The sequence below is a fragment of the Enhydra lutris genome, unplaced genomic scaffold (assembly GCF_002288905.1).
Source record: "Enhydra lutris kenyoni isolate GAN:26980312 unplaced genomic scaffold, ASM228890v2 scaffoldscaffold1, whole genome shotgun sequence".
Lineage (NCBI taxonomy): Eukaryota > Metazoa > Chordata > Mammalia > Carnivora > Mustelidae > Enhydra > Enhydra lutris.
Genome location: NW_019154085.1, coordinates 22,475,085 through 22,495,665, shown reverse-complemented (window position 1 = coordinate 22,495,665; position 20,581 = coordinate 22,475,085). Strand labels below are relative to the sequence as shown.

At 32.3% G+C, this 20,581-nt stretch overlaps 1 protein-coding gene across 1 annotated transcript in view; it reads left to right on the top strand.

Moving 5' to 3' along the window:
* The window catches only part of LOC111138855 (erb-b2 receptor tyrosine kinase 4), a 785,765-nt gene that overhangs the window by 486,488 nt on the left and 278,696 nt on the right, over nucleotides 1-20,581 (top strand). The gene's annotated exons all lie outside the window — the stretch shown is intronic.

Here is a 20,581-nt window from a genome sequence, read left to right as displayed (position 1 = left end):
ATATATGTATGTTTATCCTTCCACACTAATCATATAAGAAAACTAAGCAATGAGCCTAAGGATACTCCATTATTTAAAGAGCAAAAGAAAAAGAGAAAATACATAACAAAGGAGACTGGGGCAGAGAGGGATTAGGGATCGAAGAAAAGCCAAAAAAAAAAAAAAAAAAAAAAGCATGCTGGAAGCCAAATGGACAGAGGGGAATGAGATGCTATAAAGGTTGAATACGAAATCAAGAGAAAGTGGGGTTTTTTGTTTGTTTTACTTAAGTTGGGAAAAATTGTAACATATTTATAAACTGGTAGGAATGATTCAAAATAAAGAAGAAAGTTATATTTCAGAATATAATGAACAACTGCAGGCAAAATATTTCTTTATTGATGGAATCCAGCACTAAAGTGAAGAAGTTGGTCACAGAAAGAAGCAGAGATTGTACATCCATTATAACTGGAAAGGATTTAGAGTATATAGGGAAATACGCAGGTAAATAGTGGATTTGATGGTGAGAAGATTAGGCAATTCACGTTATCCTCTTTTTAAAGGAAAAATAAGATGATGTCATCATCTTAGCCTAGAGTATGGGAGGCAATATTGGGAATTTTAGGAAAGAGAAGATTTAATAGTCTATCAAAAGTAGAAGTACATCATCCTAGAAGTACAGTAATGCTAACAGTACTGAAGGTCCACTGAAGATTTCTAGTTATAAATTAGAATGATTCCAGTTGGCGTTGTTATGCTTAATTCAGCTATGCTATGATTGTCCATGGGTACTTGGAAATATGGGTTTACTCAGGACTGAAGTTTTGCCAGGTGAGTGCTTAAGACAGAAGGTAGAGACCATTGGGTTAAGGCTATGTGAAGAAGAAATGATAGCAGCAAAGGGTCATAAAAACTAAGTTGAATAATAAGAAAAATTGGTTTATAAGGGAGGCTCATGTACAATGAAAACATGGTAAGGTCAATGGCTATATATTCCAGTACCATCACACACTGTTGAATTAGGGATACCATTGTAGGGAAACTGAAAAGTAGAGTACTTGAAATAAAGACTCTGGAAGTGATACAGTTATCTATCATCTATCTATCTATCTATCTATCTATAAACAGCTAGTAGAATGAATGGGAATGGGTGGCTGAGACTGTTGGAAGTGAATAATCAGGGAACTGGGAAGCCAGGAAGTTGGATAAACTTGGATAATGGGGAGAAGTGGGAAGATTCAGCAAATACTTAGAATTTAAAATTGATTAACTGGGGTTAGCAATTAACTAGGTATGAAGTAATTAAGAGAAGAAACTTACTAATTATTCGGGCTTGCAAAGTAGAATGAATGTTGATAACAGTAATCGAGATGTGGGGCAGTAGAAGGGTACTAAACTCAATGTGAACTTATTTGGAGGTGTATTAAATTTGGAGTGATTTTGACAGATCCAAATGATGCTAAATGGAAAATTTAATGTACAGATGTAGAAGCCTCTCCATATATAGACATAGAATCAAAGTGAATAAAAATTATGGAAATACAGAGTCAAGTGTTTATATCTTTTGGGAAGTTTACATGTGAAGGAAAGGAGAGAGGGAAACAGTTGCAGAGCGAATATTATCAAGAGAAACATACTTGAAGATGGATGAAATCTGAGTCTGTTTTGGAAGACCCTGTAAAGAGTGAAAGGTTGGAGACATAGGAGAGAGAAAACATCAATCATGGCACTCTCCTGAAAAAGCTAGAATTAGGGACAAAGGAAATGTGAAAAGATTACATGGTGATCAAAACCCTTGCCACCGTTTTATTAGGAGAGAATAAATAGAAGACAGAGAAAGATGCAGATAGGTAGACAAAGGCTGAGGGAGTTTCTGTTTTAATGTTCTATATTCTCTCTGAAGTTGTAAAGTCATCTTGCCAAGAAAGAGGAGGCTATGTTTTAGCGTGTGTGTATGTGTGAAAGAGTGACGGTTTGAAATATTAAATTCAAATATAAACTGTACTAATATTTTGCATTTAAAATATTCTGTTACTAATTCTCAAATCGTCAATAATTTGCAATGGGTTTACATGTATTCAACTGAAGGTCACCCTATTTTATTTTTTTGCATGGAAAATAACAGGTTGTGGTTTGCTATCAGAGACTCTGGACTCCTTAAATTAGAAGACTGTTAAATATTTAATCAGAATCTAACAGCATCCTTTATGTGTTCTGAGAAATTCACAGATTTCAATATCTGTAGTGATAATTGCAATATGCTGATATATAACAATTACTCCAAATTGCATCATTACTACAAACATCATCAACTTGTGTGTGTGTGTGTGTGCAATTGTGCAGGTACAGAACATTAACATATCAGGAAATAATACTGAAATATTTTTCCTATTTCATTTTTTTAAATGCTCTTAAGTAAGGAATGATGATGAATAGTCTCTTACATAAAATATCTTTGGGTTTGATTATACTGATGTGTCTAAATTTATCCTCAAGCAATGATTCTTGTGTCACCCATTTGTTTTATATGCCTCTCGTTTAAATCTAAAGCAAGTAAAGGTAGAATTCATCATGTTCTTGGTTAAAACTCACCAGCTTTAATTTAGGTGTTTCTTTTTTTTCCCCCTTCTTCTTGTTTTTCTTTAAGATTAATTATTGTCTTCAATACATTTTAAAATGCAATTTAAAATTACAAAACACATTCTCAATGTAGTAAATATAGACGTATGTGTGTGTATATATGTATGTTTATCCTTCCATACCTTTATCCATATACTAATACATATATACTATTAAAGGTTGTGTTTGTTCACAGTTGTGGGAACAGAGTCCACACATTGCTCAGCAGGTTATTTGACTCACAATGAAACAGTATGGGCAGCTTTCCAGATCAAGAGCTGTAACTCCTTCTTTTTATGGTTGCATTATTTTCCCTAGCATTGATTTGCCACCAAGCCTGTATTTAAAAATAGGCTATTCCTAATTTTGTGCTTTTTATAAATTAGGAAATAACATGTGTGTATGTGTGTATGTATCTGGCATTATAAAAAGTGTATTTAGGTAGGTATCAACTAAAATACATGGGAATATTCAATTTTATCATTCAAATTAGCTAATCACGGTTCAAAAAGTCAAAATAGGCAACACATTAAAAATTACAGAACTAAACATTTGAGTTAGGAAATATTTGTGTTACAGTCTCATTTTGTTTCCATGTATTTATAATATATACATATATAATTTTATAGCAAATCATTTTTATACCTATCCAAAATCAGATGCGTTCCATTAAAGTATGGTTGAAAATCTTTGCCCAAAAGTTGCCAAGGACTGCATGATTTAGAAATATCTTCTAATAAGTTTATTGTTTTCTCTATGGTGCCATCAATCATGTTATAGAGAGGACTTGACAGATAAGGAACTTTAACCTTCTTTCAAAGTTTGTTGATTTCCTAATCGAAGATGGACAGATATACATATATAGATCTTTAATATTTCAACAATTCAGTAGGATGACATTGATCCTATATAGTTTTGAAATAATTAATAAATAAAACTAACAATAACTTATTCATAGTAATACTTAAACCTTTTTATAAAATACTAAGAGTATATTTGTTCAAAGGGTTTCTCCCTTTTTTCTGTCTCTCTCACTTTCTCTTTCCCTCTCTTTTGTTCTTGCTCTACTTTACTTACTATCATTACTTGATAATAACAAATAACTGGCATGGATTTTACAAATTGATGCCTGTTACATACAATCTTTTTTTTTTTATTTTTTTTCATTTTTTTTTTTTTAATTTTTTTTTTTTAAATTTATTTGACAGAGATCACAAGTAGGCAGAGAGGCAGGCAGAGAGAGAGGAAGGAAAGCAGGCTCCCCACCGAGCAGAGAGCCTGATGCGGGGCTCTATCCCAGGACTAGGATCATGACCTGAGCCGAAGGCAGAGGCTTTAACCCACTGAGCCACCCAGGCACCCCATGTTACATACAATCTTAAATTTATAGTTGTGTTCCTTAGATCGTTTTGTTTGTTTTTTATTGTTTTGCCAGTATCTAAAGTACTAATATACTTAGTGATCCCAAGATGTTCTCAAGAAGAGGTAATAGTGTTCTCCAACAACCAACTCAGTGTCAAAGAGTGAAGTTAGGGACTATTTACTACTATCTCTTGTTCTCTCTTCTTGACCTAAGAAAACCTGAAATTTTGCATGAACTTGGATGGCATGATTATAAGTAAAGGTAAGGCATTTGCCTAGGTAATATTCCAGATGGAAAATAAAGATGTTTAGTTTGTAGAATGTGAAAGTGTGTAGAAATGCATCAGTCAGGAAATGTAAAAGGAATAATATGTCTAATCCATACTACTTTTAGATTATTTCCATAATAACTATTTATAAAACAAAGAAATATCAAAATATCCTTTCTAGTTGTCCAAAGCAATAAATAACATAAAATATGAGCTACTGTTAATAGTATACATAATTAAATAATATAAAAATAAATAATAGATTAAAAAATTAATATTCTAGCTAGAAAGACAATCTGGTTCATGTAGATGTGTATGTTTGTTTGTTATCCCCAGTAGTAATGATTTCTTTTATATTTAAATTAAATGGTTTCAGGCAAAGTATAAGTATAAGATTGCTTTGCTTTTATATTATTTCATTATTGTTTGAATTGACCTAGATTTACATATATATACATATATATGTGTGCAAGTGTGTGTGTGTGTGTGTGTGTGTATGTATATATATACATATATATATATGTATGTGTATATTCGTGTGGATTTTATGTATATATATATATATATATATAAAAAATCCGGTGGTTTTAAATCTGTATCCAGAACATCTGAAAAAGAGTTTATACTCTTCTAAGGAATGGCTTTAGAAAAAAATGGACTTCTCCATAATTAAGATGCATTCTAATTAGAGATTAGGCATTTATATAAGTTTAAATAGGCATTATATTGCTAAACATTGTTATTAGATGCTTTAAAACACATTTTTGTGAACTCAGTCACAATAAAACTCCCCTTAGAACACAAAAGCAAATCATCCTATGCTAAAAACATTAAAGTGGGATGCAATGACCAAAAGTTTTTGCAAAGAGGATTTGTCTTTTCTCCAAGTCTTCTGTAGAGTATTTTCAAAGAGATAGACAGAAACAGCCTCACCCTCTCATTTTTCCCCTTGGATTACTTCCAAACTACTATGGACCCAGGAATTAGAGAAATTGGATATTAGTGTTTTGCCAAATTAAATGCTAATGAAGAACACTGTTTTCTTCATTTTCTCTTTGTTGACCATTCCATATGATATTTGTTTGAGGTTTGTAAGTTAAGAAAACATCTTACCACTTTTGAACTTTATCATTACTTGAAAACAGATGACAGAGAACATGTTGAGTTGTTCATTATAACACATCTCAGAAACTACATTTTCGAGGAAGCTTTACAAGCTTCTACTTAGTGTTACTTGTAAAAGTGTAGGACATTCCCCTGCTCCCCAAAAAAGAGTTCACTCAAGACTGATGTAGGTACAGCCTAGTAAATAAGAGACTATGATAAGCAAGCAGACGTAATAGAAGTCCCAGGGTTCTTAACTGTTTTCTGGAAAGGGAAAGGCTATGTGTTTCATCTTTTGTTTTTTTTAAAATCTGATTATCTTGGGATAATGCATTTGACAGTTCAATGCAAGAAAAGAAAGAAAACATGGAAAATCTAGACATAGTTCCTTTTTCAATTAGGGGCTAGTTGGTTACAAGTAAAATAAAACCTGACATTAGTGGTTGGAGCAAATAGTTGTGTGAGTATTCTTTAAAATATGGAAGTCTAGAAGTGCCAGAGGTGTTCACATTGTCTCCACAGATCAGTAACATCAGGGTCATTTTCTTATCTTTGTTTTGTTAGGTCCTTGGATCTACCAAGGGACAGGTTTAATCAGCTCTACCTGTTTGACCTCAGAATTCCTTTTGCAAAATTTTGCTTTCCTCCCTTGGTCAGAAATTTGTTATATATTCATACCAAGGTGCACAGAGAATGGGGAAGTTATTTAGCTTTTTAACAATCACTAGATTTGAAGATGTTAGGGAGCAGGGGGTAAAGAATGACAGTTGGGTTAATCAACCAGGGACTTTGACTCAGTATGGGGGGGATGAGAGATGAACTAAGCTAAAACAGGCAAACAAGAATAACAACTGGTCTGAGTGTTAGCTTTACCACTTTTTGGAGAAAATGCTATCCTGCCAACACTTTGAAATCAGGAATAAGCAAATATTAAACATCTCTAAGCTTCAGAAGAGCATTAAATAAATACCTCTTCCTATTTTCTTTTCATTAGAAATATTTTCCAATTATTTTTTTAAGTTTAAAAATATGTAGGAAGCTCTTAAACTGTTAAAAATTTATGTTCTTTTAAGAGTTAGCTTAACATAAAATAATATGTAAATATTTATATAAGTACACCATTCATTGAGTTATTTATTCATGCAACAGTTATTTATTTAGTGCTTCTTTTTAAGCGACAATAAACTGGCCTCCAAAGAAGTATAAAGATGACTGTGACACAGCTCCGGCACTTAAAAAGCTTATATTTTTACTTTTAAAAATAGAAATACAATTATTTTACATTTAAGCTTCAAATATGTACACATAGCCATTTATTTCCCTAAAGTTATTTAAAAGTTTTACATTGCTCTTGTAAATAAAAACCCTTAAAAGTATAACGTTATTCTAGAACTCCTAGATGAGGCAAATTAAACCAGAAGTCAGTGTATCCCATGGGATATGTTAGAAGTAAATGTTATATATTAGAAATAATGAATATTTGCCCTTGAAGTGATAGATTATACCTAAGGAAAGAAGAAATGCTCATAATAACAAGCTTGTAATAACAAGTAAGAATCTGATTATGTGTTTGTAAACTTTTTGTTAGCTTGAATTATTTGGAATATGGAGGGAAATGGAAAGATAAAATTGCCATTTGCCAAACTAAGAAAGAATCAGGGAGAAGCAGGCAATACTTTTTTTGGGGAGCGAAAGGGTGTTGAAATGAAAGTTAATTTTGGAATTGCTAAAGCTGGGAAGTTAGATATCTAAGTAGAAAAGTCAAGTAGGTAATTGGATATACAGTGGATCGTTGAACAACGTAGGTTTGGACTCTGCTGTTCCACTTACATGTGGATTTTTTTTAATAGTACAGTACTGTAAATGTATTTTCTCTTCCTTCTGATTTTCTACATAGCAGTTTTCTTTTCTCTAGCTTACTTTAGCATAAGGATATAGTATATAATACATGTAACACAAAATGTGTGTTAACTGACTGTTTATGTCATTGGTAAGGCTTCTGGTCAACAAGAGGCTGTTAGTAGGTAAGTTTTGGGGCAGTCAAAACTATACGTGGATTTTTCACAGCACAGAGGGAGTGAGTGACCCTAACCTCTGCGTTGTTCAAAGGTCAGCTGTACCTGAATTCAGAGGAGAGGTGTTGACTACAGATATAAATCTGCTTATCATTACATAGTTTAAGAGATTGATGATATCTCTAGGAAGCAAATGTGTGAAATCCATTGTTTATGTCCTGGGACCCTTCCTTGTTTAGAGGTCAGAGAAGGACAAAGCAACAAAAATGAATGAAAAGAACTGGTCAGACCAACAAAGACTAGAGAAAAGTGGTGTGTTGGAATTCAAGTGTTTTAAGAAAGGGAATGTGATCACTCATGAAATGTTACTAAGTGATTGGTTAAGATTAGGTCTAAGAAATGACTCTGATTTGACAATAAGGAAACCATTAGTAACTTTGACAAGAGCTGATTTAGTGGAAAGGTAGAGAATAAAAATGTGACGGGAATCAGTTCAAGAATCAAGAGATTGTAATGAAATGTGCAATTACAGATGACTATTTAGAAAATAAATGAAAAAAAATCATTTCCACAACCATCCCCAAATACTAAAAAGTCTCATCAAGTAGAATAATTGCATCTGCCTTAAATATACTATCACCTAAATATCTCATGTGCTATTTGATTAATTTAATGATAATTATTGAGAAGTTTTTAGAGAATGTTAGTCTAAGGTATAGAGCAATAAAAAAGTAGAAATAATGGTTCCTACCCTTAGGAGGCTTATAATTTACTGGGAAATTAAAAAAAAATAATCCAAGAGGAATAATTATAGATAATGAAATCACATTTAGTCTGGGAATATAGAAAAGAGACATGGGTGCTAAGGAGAGATACTCTTGTAAATACAAGAGCAAAATGGAATGATTGATGCCACAGAGACGGCAATAAAATTGAGGACATTTATCAGCACTTAGTACTTTATATCTGGAGCATAGGTTGTTCCTATGAAAATTACCAGATCACCCACACAAAAATATGAAATGGCCTCTTTCAGAATAGGTATGTTTAACTATCTTTTCCACTGAAGAACTCTTTAAGTTTTAATTTTTAACACCACACTTTAAATTCTCCGAAAAGGGGATGCCATCAGGGCTCAAAGGTAACAAGGGCATTCATACAGTCTTATGAAGTCATGTGACTCCAGCCCATGTTACTCAGGTAAGGATGCCCCTGTACGAGAGTGTGAACAGGATTTTTAAATGTATTAAACTTTTTAAAACTGTGTAATGCCTGCAAATGATTGGTCTCAAAAGGTCAGTAAAAATATATGAACAAAAACTGAAATGGCAGAATCACCTTAATGAGAGAAATCAAACCATATAAAATAACAATCTCTCAGGGAAGCAAAAGGAAAAAGAGGGGGAGAGAAATGAAAAGAAAAAAGCTCTCAGGAATCATGCTTTTCGTCCTCTGCATGTTTAGAATTCCCAGGGAAAAAATAAAGTATTGAAAAACTCCAAAGGAAATGACATTATGTTATCTGTGACTTTCTTTAATTAAAAAGATAGAGATATTAATAAAATCAACACAGGTATATGTCCTGCAATTAGAGGGGAAACAAGTGGATACAGAAATTTGAAAGTAGATTTAAATGATGACAATACACCTGTATACCCTTCAGGACCTCAAGTCCATAGATCAGAAGAACTCAACACTATCCCTGCCAAATACTGTCTTTCTCCTGATTTTCCCATGTGAATGAATGCCATCATCAGCCTTCCATTCCCCCGAGTGACCACTCCTTTGTCTCTCCTCACTGTTGACTTTGTACTTTTTTAACATTTCTACTGCTGGGCTACTTTTCTGTCTTGTCCTGTATACCTCCCCAGTCTGCGCCTCATTGTCACTGAAGAGGACTTTTGAAATAGTTAACTTGTCTTGAAAACTTCTTTTCCCCTCTTGTCTACCTTACAACCTGTTGCCGGAATAATCTTTCTAACCTATTTTGTATGTGTCTCTTTTTATTTTTCAAGTACACGAAACTCTAAAATATTACCTTTTATAATGTTTATTACTCTTTTTAAAAGGAGAAAAATCCTATAAATTGTTTATTTCTAAACATTTCTTTTGACATTTTTTGAGCTAGAACTGGTAAAACATTTTTTGAGCTAGAACTGGTAAAGCATTATATTAGCTTCCAAGATACAATATGATTCAATATTTATATTATAGCCAAATGATCACTGCAATAAGTCTAGTTAGCATCAGTTACCATATATAGTTACTAAATTATTTCTTCTTGTGATGAGAAATTTTAAGATTTACTCTTTTAACAACTTTCAAATATACAATACAGTATTATTAACTATAGTCACCATGCTGTGTATTACATCCCATAACTTATTTATAACTGTAAATTTGTACTTTTGACTCCTAACACTTTACCCATTTCACATCCCCCAATCTTCTACAACTGGCAACTATGAATCTGTTTTCTGTATCTATAAGCTCATTTTTTATTGTTGTCTTTTGTTTGTTTGTTTGTTTTTGTTTTAGATTCCACATCTAAGTGATACCATATGGCATTTGTCTTTTTCTATCTGACTTAATTCACTTAGCATAAGTCTTTCAAGGTTTATCTGGTTGCCATAAATGGCAAAATTTCATTCTTTTTGATGGCTGAGTAATATTCCTGTGTGTGTGTGTGTGTGTGTGTGTGTGTGTGTGTGTGTGTGTATCGCATCTTCTTTACCTATTCACATATTGAAGGGCATTTACATTGTTTCTGTATCTTGATTATTATAAGTAATGCTGCAGTAAACATGGATGTACATATATCTTTATGAATTAATGTTCTCATTTTCTTCAAATGAATATCCAGAAGTGGAATTGCTTTATCATATAGTAGCTCTATTTTTTTTTTAAGATTTTATTTATTTACTTGACAGAGAGAGAGATCACAAGTAGGCAGAGAGTCAGGCAGAGAGAGAGGGGGAAGCAGGCTCTCTGCTCAGCAGGGATGCTGAGGCGGATGCAGGGCTTGATCCCGGGACCCTGAGATCATGACCTGAGCTGAAGGCAGTGGCTTAATCCACTGAGCCACCCAGGCACCCCAGTAGCTCTATTTTTAATCTTTTGAGGAACCTTCATACTGTTTTCCTTAATGGCTATCCCATTTTATATTCCCATCAATAGTGAACTCAACAGTGGAGAAAGGATTTCCTTTTCTCTGCATTTTTGTCAACATTCTGTTATTTTGTGACTTTTTGATAATTGTCATTCTAACTGGTATGACATAATATCTAAGTGTGGTTTTAATTGACATTTCCCTAATGATTAAAGATGTTGAACATCTTCTCATGTACCTGTTGGACTCCTCTATATCTTTTTTTGGGAACATGTGTTTTTAGATTCTCTGCTCATTTTTAAATGGATTTTTAAAATTGAGTTGTCTTAATTCTTCATATATTTTAGGTATTAACCCATTATCAGTGATAATTTGCAAATATTCTCTCTCATTCAGCAAGTTGCCTTTTCATTTTTTTCAGTTTCCTTTGCTATGAAAAAGCTTTTTAGCTTGAAGTAGACCTACTTGTTGATTTTTGCTTTTATTGCCTTTCTTTGTGGTATCAAATCCAAAATATCACTGCCAAGACTTATATCAAGGAGTTTACCACTTTTTTTCTTTTCTAGGAGTTTTGTGGTTTCCAGTCTCTTACATTCAAGTCTCTAATTCATTTTGAGTTATTTTGTGTGTGTGGTAGAAGACAATGGTCCAGTTTCATTCTTTTGCATCTGGATCTGCAGTTTTCCCAAATCGTTTATTGACAATACTGTCCTTTCCCCATTTTATTACTTGGTTCCTTTGTTATAAATAAATGGGCCATAAAAGCATGGGTTTATTTCTGGACTCTCTCTTCTGTTCCACTGATGTAATATACTCATGCATTCATATGTTAATGGAATAGACAAGCTTTGGAGCAAAACATGCAAAGATTTAAATTCTGACCATTATCTTAGGATGCTTTTGACCTTAGGCAAGTTGTACAAGCTACCTCAGATTCATCACACATCACAACATAATATGTTGGTAGAATTATTTGACATACACACATAAAACACGTAGTAAAAGTAGCTTTATTATTTAACTGTGCAAGAAATTTCAATGACTTTACATGGGTATTCCAAATCTTGGCGTCTTCCCCATGACTGTGCCTGCTTCTCAAAGTCTCCCCCATCTCATTGCATCCAAATCTTAAGAATTTATTCAGGTTGCCAACTCCTCTGAGAACCTTTGGAGGTCGCCTCAAAAGGAAATAAGGCTGCCCAGCAGGGCAAAAAAATGTGGAAAACATTTCATCTAAATTAAAAGGAGTGATATTTCTGAAGAAAGACATTTCCTTACTTCCTCTTTGTGTTTTTAAAAACTTTTTAGTCTAATGTAAGAATTGGGGTGTCTGAAAAGCATATTAATTTTTTTAAATGCTTTATGTACAAAATTGTATACAAAGAGAACAAGTCAAATCATTACTTAAAAAGTTGGTTTGTGAATCCTCTGAAAATGGGGCTGCTTTAATCTGTATTATGTAATTGTGCTCAATAAACCTGACCCAAATGTACCACCTAGTGCTTTGATAGGTAAAGAAGAGGTAATTTACCAATAGAATATCATGTCTGTTAACAACACAGGTATCTGTAGTTACAGTGCTTAGAATTCTGGGGATTTTGAGGTGAAGAAAAATCTTAACATATGGGAACAAAGAATGGTACCAACCTCCCCCACTTTCCTTTTTATAGTTGTATTTATGTACTATTATCTGCTCTATTATAAAACTAATAAATTCCTTAGCATGTTAAACAATTTTGATAGGAATCACAACTAAGGTTGTAAAAGGTTTATCCTCAATTTTTTAATCCTTTAGCATATTGCCGCAGATTACCATATCTATGTAATGAATAGGTAATAGAATGGAATACTTAGTAGATAATGTATTTTATAATTAAATGCTCTTAAACATTAAAAAAATTAAAATATTCTGTTTGTGGCATTAAATACATTTCTATATACACCGATACAGATGATCATAAAAGTGCTATACTAATACAGACATTGCTGATATTGTCTAATAGGTATAAAGTATGAAAAAATCTAAGTTCCAAAAATTCAGCTACGTTCTTAGAAGAACCTGTTGAAAAAAAATTATTTCTAGTCTAATTCCCTTTCAACTCTGTTTGTAGAAATCTATATTTTTCATTTTACTTCAATAAAGCTGAAAAAAATTTATAAATGGATTATATATATCCTCAGAATGGTGTCTTTAAGCATAAGAATGTCTGTCCCCAAAATCAAATCTACAAGTATATATATTACCTGAAAAATTGTAACACACAAACAAAACCCATAGATAGAAGGATGAAATTATAAATAGAGAGAATACAGAGAAGGAAGAAATTACATGAAACCATTAGAAATTTTTCTCAGAGGCTAATCCTAGAGGTAAAAGAATCCAGAGAATATTTACATATTGCTTTAATGGTAAAATCTCTACTGAAATACTCTATAGCACTGCTTTATTGAATAATCTGTAATATTCACATATTTTAAAAATATTGGGAAAAATTTATCTTACACTTGAAGACAAGTCAAATTTGCTTAGAAAGAAAGAGGTGGAGTATTCTGTGATTCATTTGCTTTAGCACTTACATTTTTGTTACATTTAGGATGTAATAGAAGACTCCATAATCCTAATCAAAGGGTAGAGATATACTGTAATACCCTAGGTCTCATCAAGTAAAAACTGTAACTGTAAACTGATGTCTACCCCAGAGTCTGAACCAAATCACTTATATTTGCTCAAAAAGAAAAGATGTGTCATATTTATAGAGCAGGTGGAATTCTGGGTTACCATAAGCACAGTTTGCAGGAGGAGATGGGGGAGAAAAAAAACCACATTAATGTGGTTCTCCTTGCCCTAGGCAGTAAAACTTAAAACGTCGTCTGGGGAATTTCCATGTTTCCTAGTGTTTCAAGGTCTCTTGTTTCAAATCTGAACCTCTTTGGGGAAGACTGAACAGACAGTGAGTAGGCACTGTAACTAGAATGATAGATACTGCTTGTCTTTGCTTTTTTTTTAAGGGAAATCTAGGGTTTTTTTACAAGCCAAAAAAATCCTCTTAAATATTTTCTCATTGAGAAAATAAAATGAAGCTAATTAAAGAATAAGGTCACCTAAAATTTTCCATAAAGACATAAAGGATTTGTTAAACTAAAACCACAATGAACATAGCAAGACAGATAAAATGATAGTCCAGTGAGAATTACAATAGTAAGATATAACTAAATATAAAATCAAAAGTCTATTAGAACCCCTAAATAAATTTATGTGTGTTTTCTAGTCTTTACTTTCAAAAAGATATTGAAGAAAAATATATTGAATTGTCAATCTACCTTAAAAACCAATTCTAGCAAGTCAAACTTGGAAAGAGACAACATAATATAGCTGAAAAATTAATGGACTTGAGATCCCAAGATGTAAAATGTTAGCATTACTATTATGTTTGACCTTCTCTAGATGTCTTAATTTTTCTCCCAAGTCTGTTTCTTTTTATTTTATAGGAGGTTATAAGATCTACATTACATAGTTATAGTGAATATAGTATATATAAAAGTAAGTTTCAATTAAAAATATGCAGCTATTTTTAGAGTAAAAAGTTTAGTCTATTTATTTTTATTATTATGTTCAGTTAGTGAACATATAGTAGTACATCATTGCTTTTTGATATAGTGTTCAGAAAAGGAGACAAACTATTTTTTTTTTTTAATTTAAGGGTAGTACGTAGGATCAAATAAGTCTCGGATTTACCTCTATAAAAGGAATGTTTTCTATATCCAAACAAAATGTTTTTAATATTTTCATTTGGCTTACATTATTTCCTATTGAAAATGAAGGGAATTGTTAGTGATGCTATATGCACTATAAAACTCATGAATAGCTGATGGTAGTCTTTATCTTATTTTATTTTTTTAGGTTTTATTTAAGTAATCTCTGTGCCCAATGCAGGGCTCAAACATATGACCCCCGAGATCAAGAGTTGTACCTCTTCTGACTGAGCCAGCCAGGTGTCCCATACCTGATGGCAGTCAGATTTTATGTTCCCCTTATTTGAGCAGAACTTTTGCTATGTTTAAACTGCTTACCTAACTAATAAAATATTGAAAATGTCATTCCCAAAATCATGTTCCTTATCATAGTTGGCAAATGATTTTAAGAATTTTCTTTCAATAATGAATCAACTTTTTTTTTTTTTAATTGAGGAGTCAACATTTTTCTGGTCAACTATATTTTTCTTATAGCAAGAGCAAATTAGGAAATATGGAGTGCATTGCTGAGGATAGATTTAACCTGTGGTTCATGGCAGATTCACACTTTTGTCTGAATGCCACTGTAAGATTTTCAGAAGGAATACAGGGTACATACAAGATGATGTCTATTATTACCCAAGTATATTTTTTAAAGAAAATATAAGACTACACAAAATTATAACATCTGACCCTAATTTATGAAACATCCATTTAAGTTACATATATAATTATTACAGGCAGTGATTAATTTACTTTCCTAGCAAGTAAACCCTGTTCATACTACTAGGCTCTTGTACGGATGTGTATAAGTATATACATGCACAGTGTACACATGCACACACATTTAGATGTGTGTTATATATGAAGACTTGTTAGCTGTTTATGTAAGGATGTGTTAGCTTGAGGTATCCTAGTTTCTCTAAATTGGGCTAAAGTTAAAGTAAACATTTGATTCATTGCTCACATGAGGCTGCTTTTTTTTTTTTAAAGATTTTATTTATTTATTTGACAGAGAGAGATCACAAGTATGCAGAGCAGCAGGCAGAGAGAGAGAGGGAGGCAGGCTCCCCGCTGAGCAGAGAACCCCATGTGGGGCTTGATCCCAGGACCCTGAGACCATGACCTGAGCCAAAGGCAGAGGCCCAACCCACTGAGCCACCCAGGTGCCCCAAGGCTGCTTTTGAGAGTCTGTGGAGTACTATTGATATTTGCACTGACACAAATACAGATTGTTCTGGCTAAAGAAAAGCATATGACTCACAAATGGGTAAAGGTTTTTTTATTTAAATTTTATTTAATTTTTAAATCTATTTATTTGGTAGGATCTAGAGGCAAAGTCATCAGAGCTCAGAAATGTAAAAAAGAATCAACAGTTCCCTGCTGTGTTTATTTTGTTTTACCTTAAGTGAAGAATGTATTCATATGTATTTAAGCTGAGTTATCTGATAGAAAAACTACATTCACAACAGTTAGAGGCAGACATACAATCAAAATTCAGATTTGTCTCTCAAGCCTCTTTCCAGCACATTATGCCACTCTAAGGAAAAAAATCATGCAGAATTTGAAAGGTAAACAAAAAACAATAATGTTAGAGGTGCTATTTTGCCGTCTTACTTAAAGATTATTATACAGAAATGCCCTGTTAAAATTATCTGACTAGCCTGTTGTTTTTGTTTTTACTTTCTATTTAAATTAAAAAAAAAAAAAAAAAAACAACAACACAAAAACTCCTCTTTAACTTTCAGTACCCATAAATAGTGAATTCACTCTAAATCTAATCCAGTGAATCCTGAGACCCTTCTCCACATTATTTAATCTAATTCAAAAGTTTCCAAATATGGAGCTCAGTAATTTAAAGCCATACTTTTGGTTGCAAATTATGCCATTAGCGTTTTATAGGACATCAGGTTGTTTCTGTTATCTGTATTGAAAATTATTCTGTATTCAAAAAATAAAGAAAAATATGCATATATTTTATAATTAAAGTCCTTTTATTTGGTGATATATCTATGAAAGAATCTTGTAGATGTAGCAATCTTTGCAATGACTATATTAGTCAAAATACCAATTTTACTAAGTTTGCAATTTTGAAGAATATACCACTGTATATTTTTAGGAGGATAGTCTGCCCTTGACATTAATGGAAAATGGTATAATAATTTTAGACCCACTGAGTTTAATCTTAAATATATTGACTTTACTACATTTTTTTTTCTGACCTGATCTGGAAAGAAACAGATCAATGAAGGAAAATATCTGGATGTTTATAAAATCAGGTTTCATGTATTCTCTCATATTTTTTATTCTTCAGTGAGGAATAGCATGGTTCAAATATAGCAATAAATGTTAAGAATATATCTTATTATATGAGTAATACAGTTTAGAAGACACTACTCTTTTACAGATAACTGTTTAAGACAGATAATTGTATTCAAGGCAATAGAATATAATATATTCTGTTGTCTCTGAACTTCTAAATGAAATTATGAAAACTAAATTATATGTTTTTAAATAAGTGAACCAAGTTCATTTGTGATTCAGAATCTTTATTATATTAATCTCTATGAATAGTGGGAAAATATCTGTTTTATTATAGTATCTCCAAATCACAGAATAAGGTAAATTATCAGTTGATTACATCCTTTTAATCTAAGCTTGGAATTGGCACTTGAAATGTCCTTTTATATTTTAGGGGACCCATCCCTTTTTAATATATAGGCAAATGACAACAAATAAACAGTACTCATATAGCAGATAAGGAATGACAGTGTTCCAGATCCCTTAGCCTTTGAACTTTATGATCTCATAAACAGTGTCATACCCCAGTCTTTTAAGAGGTTACTCTGATTCACGTGTAAAAAGAAACACTTTGTTTCAGAAATATAACTTAGTTGTCAATAGCTATCATTATACCTAGGAAGGATATGCAGCAATTTTTAAAAAGAACCTAAGTGGCTATCTCCTTTTTATCCAAAGGGTCCTCATAAAGAGTTGAAGCATTAACTCAGGAAAAAATGGGCATCTATCCTACACCTACAAATATCTAGGGATCATCAAAATTGCTGAGAGTAGGAAATGTGTAAGTAGTATGAACTTTTCAGATTAGATTGGTTTTATGAAGCAAAGTGTTAATTGTACACAACATAGTGAGTAGTAAATGTCTCAGATGCATTACATTACTACATTACATTACTACATTACATTACTACATTACGTGACTACAACTAATAGAAAATATCTACAGAAGTATTTGCATTGTAAAAGTGGACAGGGGATAGCAAAATGAATTAATTGAAAAAATGCAAAGTAAACAATCAAGGAAAAAAGGAAAACAAGGCCATTATTATAAAACTAAATTTTTAGACAGTGATTTATTTTTCTATGTTTCTCTTAAATTTAACCAACTTTTATTTCAAAAGAAATATAAATGCATTGTATAAAATTAGAAAATGCCTGCTAGCAAAAATACAAAATAAGAGCACTATAGTTATACTATCCAAAGACAAGTACTGTTTAATGTCTTATTGTATACTCTAGATATTCTTATGCACATACATGTGCATATATGGATTTTTCTTTCATTGAGATTCAACTGTTTCTAACCCAATCTTTTAAATTTCTAGCCTTCTTCTTCCCATGGCAGTACATTTCTATCTCATCTACTACCTAATCCATAATTACACTTTTCAAGTTACCTGAAAAATGTCTATACAAATGGTTGTCTAAACTAAGGTCCAGTCCAGGATTGAATTTCACACCTTGTTGTTAGGACCAGTGAGTCTTCTTAATCAAAACCATTACCTTATTTTTCATATTCACTTATTAAAGGGAACATACAAGTTTTCTTTTGGAATATTCCCCCTTCTCAATTTGACTGGTTGTTTACTTGTGGCTCATGATTTATTTTTCAAGAATAAATTCTACTGAAATATGAAGAATTTGACCACTTAAAAAGTCCAGCAAAACACTTGTGTACAATTTTTAGGTGTAGAAACTCTAGTTCTTTACTTTTTTGGGTTGTTTGGACCTCTATCACTCCTACAGAGGGGTAAGAGAAGAAAAATGGTAAAGAAATGCAAATCAACCAAGGAACTGCTATTGGAAAAATATTGAATGTAAATGCTAACTAGAAAAACATAGAAATTACTGTCTATTGAGTTTTTTAGTGTTTTATGTGCATTGCCATGACCTAACTAAATAGTAATGACATGACAATTGATAGCTATCCAAAATAAATGGAAAGAATGAAGGCAGAGGTCTTCTTTTGTTCTACTAGGAATGATTCTTCTTAAAATGAAAAACAAGCAAAAATAAAATAGAGCATTTTCTGTTAATTTACGTGACATTGACATGTATTTTCATAAATTCATGCCACTTATTCTTTTGCAGAATAGATGAGCAGAGGAAGTTTAGAGTTTAGTTCAACCTACAGTTAACAAAGTGTTGGGCAATATTCTCAGTCATATATAAATCCTTTGCAATAAAAATATTGGATTGAAGAAAAAAATACAACCCTTTGTGTAGTAATGGCTTTTTCAGGGATATGTTAGGCACTTAAACTGGAAATTATGCCTTGGACTGAAACCTTAAAATATTTTTTGAAATACATATTTAACTGCCATGCTCAAAAATACAATCTTACATACGCCAACACACATCACAATGATGAGTTTGTGTCCATACTATGGTTTAATTTTCTCAGCATAGATTTTTATATCTTTATAAAATTCCATTTAGGAAAATCTATTTGAATTATAGTAACATTCCAGTATGCTATAATACTTTCAGCTATCAGGAAACAACCTTTAGGATGAAATACTTCTTAAGGTTTTTCTGTAGTTTTATATGGCAATATAACAGTCATAATCTTTAAAAGACATAGCCTCATTTATAGAAGTGACACAGATTTTTTTCAAGAGCTGTTTAAAATTTAAAAATTTTATTTAGGATCATCCACTATCATTATTTCTGATGTGTCTTTGAGCACAAGTTTATTTTGCAAAAGTGAGTAATTTTTTTTTTCTAAAAGAATGTAGCTGTGCAGAGTAGATTCTTCTGCAAACAGGAATATAAGATATAAAATATTTTACTATGGAAAGCATGGCCATTCAGGAAGTTCTTTCTTAGTTTCCCTATCTGTCATGGCTTCATGGTCAAATATGTATTAGGTAACACCTATGTGTTTTACTCTGGGCTATTTGCTATGATGTATAAAATTAATATACATCAAGGCTCTGACCACAGAAAGCTCATAGATACTACTCCACTCTAGAACAAGAAATTAAGACCATAAATATTACTTTTCAAGCAAGGAAAAAAAAATATCTTAGAAGACAGTAAGTGTTTAGTTTCAAAATTGTATCTTAGCTAACAATGTATTAGAGAAGCACTTTAAAAATATAAGTCTCCAAAAAAAAAAAGAATATATAAATCTCTAGTGAATCTCTTCTAACCCCCTTTTAGTGTAATACTTAATGTGTAGACATCTTTTATGGGTATATGATGCTTAGGCACACTTTTGATAATCATAATTACTCTTGTCATTATAACTCTGAAAACCTGTCTGACCCAATTCTTTACCTTTTTCCTGCCCTTTAGCCCAGTAGAGTTGTCTAGCCAGAGTTTGAAACAGCACTTTTGTCAACATATCTCTCTTACCGGTACCCTCATGCTCCAGTTGTGGCATTCGTGTATCTCCAGACCGTGCATTTTTGCTTAAAGCAGTAGTTCTCAAGGCAGGAGGTAGGGTGTTGGGGGTGATTTGAGCAGATATTTGACTGTACCTAGAGAAATTGTCATGACTAGAGGATGGGGTGTTGTTGGCTTCCAGTGAAGGGAGGCTAAGGATGTTGATAAAAACCCCAAAATGCATAAGACAGTCCCCTGCAGTGAACAACCATCCAGCCCAAAATGTCAATAGTGCCACTGTTGAGAAAGCCTACTTTAGAGAAAATGTTGAAAATAATATTATATACAACAACAATATTATTAAAATATATTTCCATTTATTTACAGAAAAAGTAAAATAAGAATAATTTAAAATGCTTATACATCAACATTTCAGCAGGTGGTCTTCATTCTATTACCAAGTGTTATTTTGTTGTCGTCGTTGTTGTTGTTGCTGTTGAATGGCATGCTGTGGCCGCTCATCTCCAAAGATCATTTGTATGTGCATGGTTTATTACGTAAAACGCAAAGCAAAACAAAAGGCGGAAATAGTTTTTATTTCCCCCAAAATGTTGTGGCAGCTCTAATGCATTTTGTATTTGTATTTCTTCTAACTGAGAAGATTGTAATATGTGGATAATGCATTTATTACACAACTGCTCTTTTTCTCCCTCTGTCTTGTCTCTCTTCTTACTTTTTTTTTTTTCCTCCTTTTTCCTTCT